The sequence below is a fragment of the Toxorhynchites rutilus genome, chromosome 3, assembly GCF_029784135.1.
Source record: "Toxorhynchites rutilus septentrionalis strain SRP chromosome 3, ASM2978413v1, whole genome shotgun sequence".
NCBI lineage: Eukaryota > Metazoa > Arthropoda > Insecta > Diptera > Culicidae > Toxorhynchites > Toxorhynchites rutilus.
The window spans coordinates 48,690,498-48,698,938 of NC_073746.1; the positions used below are offsets into that span (position 1 = coordinate 48,690,498).

General features: G+C 37.7%; 1 long non-coding RNA gene across 5 annotated transcripts; it reads left to right on the forward strand.

Annotated features, from left to right (window-relative positions):
- Positions 1-2,188: 2,188 nt before the first annotated feature.
- Positions 2,189-4,564, forward strand: LOC129776296 (uncharacterized). 5 transcript variants are annotated; one of them, XR_008743082.1, is made up of 4 exons: positions 2,189-2,816; positions 3,005-4,070; positions 4,136-4,360; positions 4,421-4,564. It is a non-coding gene; the product is annotated as an uncharacterized LOC129776296 (long non-coding RNA). The 5 variants fall into 5 exon arrangements; XR_008743081.1 differs by having other exon boundaries at positions 3,005-3,177; positions 3,546-4,360; XR_008743079.1 differs by having other exon boundaries at positions 2,189-2,878; positions 2,958-4,360.
- Positions 4,565-8,441: the final 3,877 nt, after the last annotated feature.

The window sequence follows — 8,441 nt, forward strand, 5'->3', positions numbered from 1 at the left end:
TTTGAAATTTTAACATTTGAAAGGAAATTTTTAGTTTAGTTTTTATTTTATCTTTTATGATCTCATATTGGTCTCCATACTACGCGGTACGAATGATGTTATTTGTAGTCATTCTGAGGACGCTGGAAATAGACATATTACCTAGGGTGACCACTATGCCCCCACATCCCCTACATGGTTTTTCTAAAAAAAAAATTGCATACTATCATTCAATAAAATTGGTTGGCTTACTTCGACCTCAACCTGAACTAGAAGCTTCTATTAGTTAGACTATTATTCAGCGGGACCACATTTGCCAAAAATTAGCGACACTTTACTCTGTTTTAAAGAAAAAAAAAACTGCCTGCGAAATGGTTCTTAACACGCCTCAAGCGTCGTTTCTGAGTTTTAATTATTAAATGAAGATCATACTTATTTTGTAGACAACTTTTACATGATCTAGCAATATTTTTTTTGAATTTGAAGACGAATTGACAACAATGACACATGGCAAAGCCATATTATATGAGTTTAGCAAAAAAGTGCAGTACAAACAAAATAATATGGTTATGATTTTATTATTTTTCTACATATCCTATAGTCACATTTCGCTGCCTATTCTATCAAATTATTTCCAAATATTCTATTTAATTTGAACGAGGAAAGTGTCACCCATATCTGGGTGACGGGGCGACGAACTTGTTAATTAATGTTATTTAAGCGACTTCCGTACCATGTGAATGATTTTTTTTTGAAATAGACAAATATATGGGTTGGAGATATATTGGAGAAAACGTAGAATAATCTTTTATTATTATTTGCATTAAACACTATGTTTTGCTTTATTTTCAATATCTTCATTTATTCACACATTCAAATAAACCACTTCTCAAAAAGTCGCTCAAATGTGTCGATTGGTTTAGTTGAACCCATGGCTTTGAACCCATGAATTGTTTTTATATCCTCCACTTGTTGAAGTATGTCATGAAGGTCATGAATTTTTAATTTTAATATTTTAACTGCAAGTAGGCTATGAGAAATATATTCGCTTGGAAACCGACAGAAGTCAGACGTCTTTTTTGACGTAGGACTACGTCTTACATTAAGGATGCCAAATCAAATGTCACGTTTTTATGAAATAAAGTTAACGTCAATTACTATTTTTGCTGCGAACGGAGTTTAACGATTTGCAAACCATCCGAATCGGAAATTAATAAGATTTGTTTGATATGCTATACATTACAATCCCATAGTTTGTATATAGTTTAAATTGATGGAAATTGGAAGCATTTCTATTTCCCCATACATTTGTTCTGTCCATTTGTATGCATTTCCGAACACAGCTGTCAATAACGGGCAACTTATGCAGCCACTAGAATATAAACAAAGAAGGGGGATAGCGAAAAGAGAATATTTGCAAAGTAAACTCCACCTTTGCATATTAAGAAGCTGTCGCTAGCGTATAAGTATTGCATCTCCTCTGAGGAAAATTCTCCAAATGATTCTGTGCCCGAAACAACAAAGGTCGCTTATTCTGCTCGTTTCGTGTTTTATGTTTCCCCTCGATCTATGAACGCTAGCGAATATTTAACTTGAATTGCATCTGGCACCAGACGGCGCAGCGAGTAAAATGATGAGGAGTACAAATTATAGGTCGCTTCTAGCTATCAGCCACGGCTTACAGAGACAAGGCTAGCTACTCCGGATCAGTCATTTTTTAGTGACGTCATCTGAGTCGTTGAAGTAAACAATGTGTTCTTATTTTTTATTTTTCGAGCTTTGTAAGTTTGTGCGTTGATAATATAGTTGATTATATTTAACACCATGAATAATTTGATAAAACATTTATCCACAAAGAACATAATTCTCGGTTTTTCGGAAAGCGAAAGAATCTCTTTTTTGGCCCGATAATGTCATTTTCATAATTTATACACCCGCTCACAGCGCATTGAACCATTTTCGATTTTTCATTTCAGGAACATTTACGCGTAAGTCGGAAAACAAAATACAACTGGCGACTGTTTACACTGACAATTCGGATGACGTCATCAAAAAAATGTTTACTCGCTAAAGGACTAGCCTTGTCTCTGTAAGCCGTGGCTATCAGCTATCATTTGGCTTTGTGTGTGTTGATTGTTTTCGTTGTGAACTTGTTCATTTCCTGTACATGTGAATAACACACCTTCGATACTTTTAGTTGTCATTCGTACTTGCTCTCATGCGCATCAGCTCTATTCTGATGCAACAAGCTCCTAGCTTTGTTGACGGTTTTGACCGAGAGTCGAGAAATGATTTTTCAAAAACGGTCATTCTCGCGATGTTTCATTTTTATCGCTGCAACTGTGTGCATCTGTTAGACGCGTGTTTGATGCTTGTTGAACGGAAGATGCCTCTCGTTAAATACTCAGTGCAATGCGTGCATGAAATTTCGACGTATTCGCAAATAATATTCGAAAGGATAAAGGAAATTTTAAAGAAAAAAATATTGTGTAGTCCTACGTCCTAAGCGGTCGTGTCTCGGATACAACCCCTCGATTTTTTTTCACGTGAAGAAACCAGAAGAAAAATCAAAAATTTGAAAATCCTCATTTTGTGACGACATTGTTTGAAGCTATTCGACAACCATCCAACAAGCAGCCATCAAAATCCATTTACGTCGGTGTGCTTCACGACAACAAGAATTCTTTTGGGCAGTCGCTTACTGACGGTTGAAAACCCTTCGATCAGGAACGGGTAAGCCCCATCACCACTAAAAGCTAGAGACGAGAAGATTGATTCCTTTTGGATATGACATGACCCGTTCAGATATACACTCTGTCCAACTTCTATAAGACCAGGTGATGATCTTGCTGCTTTGCGTCATTGTAAACAAACAATGATTCAACTTATATTCTAGTGTGTATGTATTGGTGACTACTATAATTTTCATTTGTGTGTGCAAGCGCTGAGCGTAAACGAATGTTTTTGTATTTTTCTAGTGTCATGTTTCTATAAGAATTACCAGTTACATTTTCCGTTGTTTTAGTTGCTATGATTAATGAATTTGGAAAATGCCGAAGGGAAAAATGCTCACGGAGAGAGAAGAAAGACAAATTGATGCATTTCACCAAGAAAATGTTGGTATCAGAGAAATTACTCCTAGGATTGAACGATCCCATCAAGTAATGCTCAATTATTTGGCAAATCCTCGAGGATACGGTAAGAAGGAGAGAGCTCCACGTAAATCGAAGCTCTCTGACCGGGATAAGCGGGAAATAGCTGAAACAGCTTCGAATACCTCAAAATCGCTTATGCAAATAAAGCAGTATTCCAATTTAAATGTTACTCGGGTGACAATTCGTCAAGTTTTGGTGAAAAATCATCACATAAAGAGGACTTAAAAGGTTGACGCTCCTCATCTTACACCATCTCACATCGGAAGACGTCTGAGTTTTGCCAAAGCTCACATGAACAGACAGTGGGACATGATAAGTTGTGACAAAGAATGTTTCCAAAAGAATACATTTTGCTATATACCATAACGAAAAGTTCTTCAATAATATTTTTTTTATTTTTATCTCTGCTAGGTTATCTTCACTAACGAAAAAAAAGTTCAATTTGGATGGTCCTGATGGTTCAACGGATTCTGGCGTGATTTACGGAAAAGAACAGTATTTTTCAACCAGGAATTTTGGTGGATGCTCGTGCATGATTTGGGCGGGATACTGTGCAACCTGAAAGCTCAAGATAGCTTTCACAACATTCAAAAATTAGATACATGTTCTGGAATCCTCTCTCCTGATGTTTTTGCGTGGATATCATCACAAAAAAAACACATTCCAGCAAAACAATGCTACTATTCATACCAGCAAGAAAACTAAGCAATGGATTAGAACCAAAAACATTTTTTTTTTTGACTGAGCCGGCCAGTATCAGTTTCCAGACTTGAATTCTGTTGAAAATCTTAGGAGGATCCTTATACGCAGAATCTACACTGAAGGAAAACGGTACACCACTATTGAAGAGCTCAAGGTCGCAATTTCGGAAACATGGAAAAATATCGATAAATCCGTTCAACAGTACTTAGTAAATAGTATTTCAGAAATGGAAAGGTTACCAATCATTCGTTTTGAATTGTTCACTGATAATACTTATGAATTTTGAAATGGTCTTATAGAAACAGGACAGCTGAAATTATCATATTTAAGCACAATAAATGAACAAACAACTCTTTTGGACGAAGTTGGCGTTAAGTATACTTTATTCCAAGCATTCAACTTTGTATGAATTTATCTTGTTGAAATTCTAACTGTTTGTGTTGCAACGAAATGGAATCAAGGTAGTCTTATAGAAGTTGGACATAGTGTATTAAACAGCAGCAACGAATTCCGCGCTTTCAAAGGTAACCGCACAAGGCTAAGCTCGTCATTGTTCTAATCGTTTCACCGGTCCATTATTCTAGTTCATATACGGATACAAAGGAAAAGCGACGGCATTCGGGAAGGATGGAAAAAATATATATAAAACATTTCCGAGTGGGAAACTTTTTCCCTCAACCTCCCTCGCATTATTAATGCACCACGTTTTCCATGTACAATTTTCTTTATTCTAGACCTCTCAGGCAGTTAGTTCCTCACTCACGGGGGAGATGACAGGGGAAACTGTTGGAGACGGGGCAACAGTAAACGGTTAGAACCCGACCGCTCTTGACACTTGGATCTGTGCGACAAGCTGCTGCTGGCGGTTTATTAGCTATGAGCTGGAACTACTACGAGAACAGTTAGACCTAGTAATATAATGTTTTATAAGTTATTCTCGCATCACATTAACATCGACGTCGTCGTCTGAGGTGAGAGGTTAGGCGAAGAAGGATCCCCACGAAATCCATATTCAACACGTTGCCTCACAGAGCTGTGATTCATAAAATGACGGATCAGTTCTAGTGTGGTATTGTTCTCACTTTGTTTGAAAATTATACCTCTGTGAGCAGTCGAAAAGCGTTTGTTTAAGACAGCGTCTCACGATTGAAGAAGCGCCCTCGATTGAAAGATTATAGTGGTATGTCTAGAGGTACAACTTATGTGTTATGACTAATGGTTTTGTTTCGATTAATGAAAACAACTGTCAAATTTACCTCAATTATTTGGGAAACGAATTTATCTCGCACCCGGGCTTGTCCGGTAATCATCAATTCGAGTCTGTGATTATTTTTTTTGTTTTCACTTACACGTTTTTCTTTTCTACCACTTGGGTGGTAACAGATTTCGATTAAATTATGACGACCAAATTTTCAAGTTTCTCTCGTGTGACCGAAAAGTTGCCGAAACCATTATAAATGTCAAAATGTCAATACAAGTGCCAATTCCATCGATAGATTTTAAAATATAGGTCTCTAAGCTGACATTGATTGCTCAATCATTGTCCGGGTGTAGTCACCTTTTGCAGTTCACCTCTGGAGTTGCATTAATCACCCCATCGAGTGTCAGAGGTGGTATAAATCCCCGGTTTTTTTTTCGCCAGGAGGCTTTCACGAGCTGCTTGTTCATATTTCGAGCCCCGTTTCAGCTGCCATCAGGCAACGATCAGGCTCTGCTCCCATTGTAGAACATCCGCGTGACTCGGTGGCGTTGATTTATTGCTAGAACTTAGCGACTGAAGGTCCTACCGTAAAACAATCATCTCTGCCTCAGTGCTCAGCGGGTTCGTAGCTTTTCGATTAAAATTACTTCGTTTCGATTTTCCCGCTGCTTAGCTGCGCCGATGCTGATCCACATCGTTCGGAGTCGCTTCTCCGTGGTGAGCTATGAGCTTCAATCAACGGTCGAACCGTTTGCGAATCATATTTATGTCAGTTTGGCACGGCTTCTGCCTTTTGCTGCCGACACGACTCTACTAGAATCCGGATCGGCCGCAGATTGGCAGATGGGGGATATGATGTTTACTTTTAAATTACAAGGTGAAAGAGTGCCTTCGCTTCCCCGTTTTCACCGCTTCCCACAGCATCCCACTCAAGGCGGTACAGCACACGAAAAGTGGTTCTGCTAAATGGGAAAATAAATTAAAATTCAAAATACAACCTAAAACACTATTATTATGTTCGTATGGCGGTTCGGTGGGAGGGACGAAAGAGCGCCAACTAATGACAAAAATAAAATCAACATCTACAGAGCTGGGGCAGAAATATGCAGAACAGATTTGAAGCACGCTTCGATCGATCCCCGCAGCAGGCCCATATCTTCGAAACTATCTCCTCGCGTAAAAGCGTGATTACCTTCCCCATCCCCTATTCTCACTATTCGATCGCGGAAGGTCCAAATCGGTGTTTCGCGTGTCGGTATAAGTTTCCTTGCGCCACTGCGCTCGTCATGTCACGTTTAATTTGAGCCTTTCGTTTGATTGGAACTCAGGCGGGGTTTGACTGGCCGACTGGTTTACAACTCCGCAAGCAGAATTCCCAAGCCTCCAGCTTCGGGAACATTGTTGCTGACGCTGCTGCGCCATACTATCATCACATGCAGATCGGGAAGAAGCGCGAAAGATAATTATATTCAAGTCCTAAACTGATCTAGTAATTTTGCCGGCCACGAACGCGATTGGCGCGAGAATTGCGTTATGTCCAAGCGGAGTGATTGTAATTGATATCTTTTTGTGTTGCTGTATTTGCATAAATACGAAAGGAAAATAGAAGTGAATGATATATTACTGGCCAGATGAACACAATAGGATGTTGCATTACAGCGGTAAGCTGTGGCATTGCACAACACTAGGATCTTTCCAGAAGAGTAAAGCGACGTCAATTAAGCTTTGGATGATGAGCACGGTGACAAGGTAATGATGTGATAGTTATGCAATAACTAAAAGGCTGTTATTTTGTCTTCGATTGTAATATTTTTTTACAATGTGCGTTCTAAAATGAACAGGACTTCTGCGTAGACGAACAAAGACTTGTTTTGACGTAGGATTACGTTTTTCGGGAATATATTGGGGTACAAATTGAAAATCGAAAATCGAGCACATGAAAATTGTGAAAATTGTACAATTTCAAACGCTTATTGCTCAGTCATTTCATGATCCATTGAAGAAATTTTTGCGTCAATCGATTTCGGTACTCCATAACAATTTTTTGTATTAAAGAAAATGATATGTGTCATGAAACTAACTATCGAACAATTGAAAAATCTCAACCCCTATCCTAATGGAAATACACACTCCTGATTGGTCGAAATTGACGACACATGCACATCAAAACCAAGCTGCCCGGGGGAAATCGGCATTGCAAATATATGCAAATCGGGGGAATTTTTATATTGCAAGTAAGGTGAGTGATACGATTAATTCTAGCAAATAAAATTTAAATTTGGAAGTTTAATTCATATCAATGATCGATCGTTTATTGTGAAAAATTTAGCACAAGTGTAAGTGTAAAATTGTATTGGTAGCAGTTGTGTTAAAAATGACTTGATATATGAAACGATTTATTTCAATTCTCGCAAATAAAAACCAAGGTGTGCTCCCACTCGAGAACGGGTCGTTTAGTTTAATTTTTATGAACATAACAATTTATAAAAATTGGAAGAGTGAAGAAATATTAGAAAAAGTTATTTCCCATATGCTCTACATATAATATTAGTTGTTGTTAGTCCAATTAAAAATCGCATTGGGTTGAATAAACACTCAGAAAGCAAAAATTTTAAAAGAAAACTACCTTTTCCATTTCAAATATGTTTTCTCTATATTAAAGTAACATGTTTTTACTGATGAGAAAAATTGGTATTTGTGTTCGGTATTGGTAATTATCTTATATTACATTGGTGAGTTTTTTTTTCTTTATTTCATCCATACATAACACAGGAGGCATCTCGTCTAGGATCACAGAGGGCGGTTTTCATCACATCTCGTTCCACTTCAGTACTTTTTATCTGATACGCACCATCCAACGACTGTTTACCATCCTTCTGTCTTCATCACTCGGTAAACACTGGTAGAGTGAACAAACAATATCCAACAACCAAACCAAACGGAGTTTAACGATGCAATTTTTCAAATGTAATATCCAAAAACAACAGATAGCCTAACGGAATCCTACGTCAACTATGCGGTCGTTTCTCGGACACAACCCTCCTGTGCCTTTTTCAATAACAATTCTAATAGTGAAGATTCCTACTAGAGATAGGGGAAATACAACTACTAATTTTCAATAGATATGCTGGAATTTTCCATATTAATGGAAATTTCTTTATTCGTGGCAGGTAGCGAGTAGGATAGTTTTAGTTGTTTTTAGAGCACCGTATAGTTTTTGTGAAGATTTAGGAGAAAAGAGACAAATAAAGAGAGGATCTATTTTGCCTTGTTTTTTGACTTCGCTAGAAACGTTAGAAAAACTTTTGACCCATTCCATGATGTTATGCACCAATCAACCAAATTTGAAATTTAGTTTCAGGGAAAAAATTAAAATGTAATTTGAATAAGCACTAGTTATATCA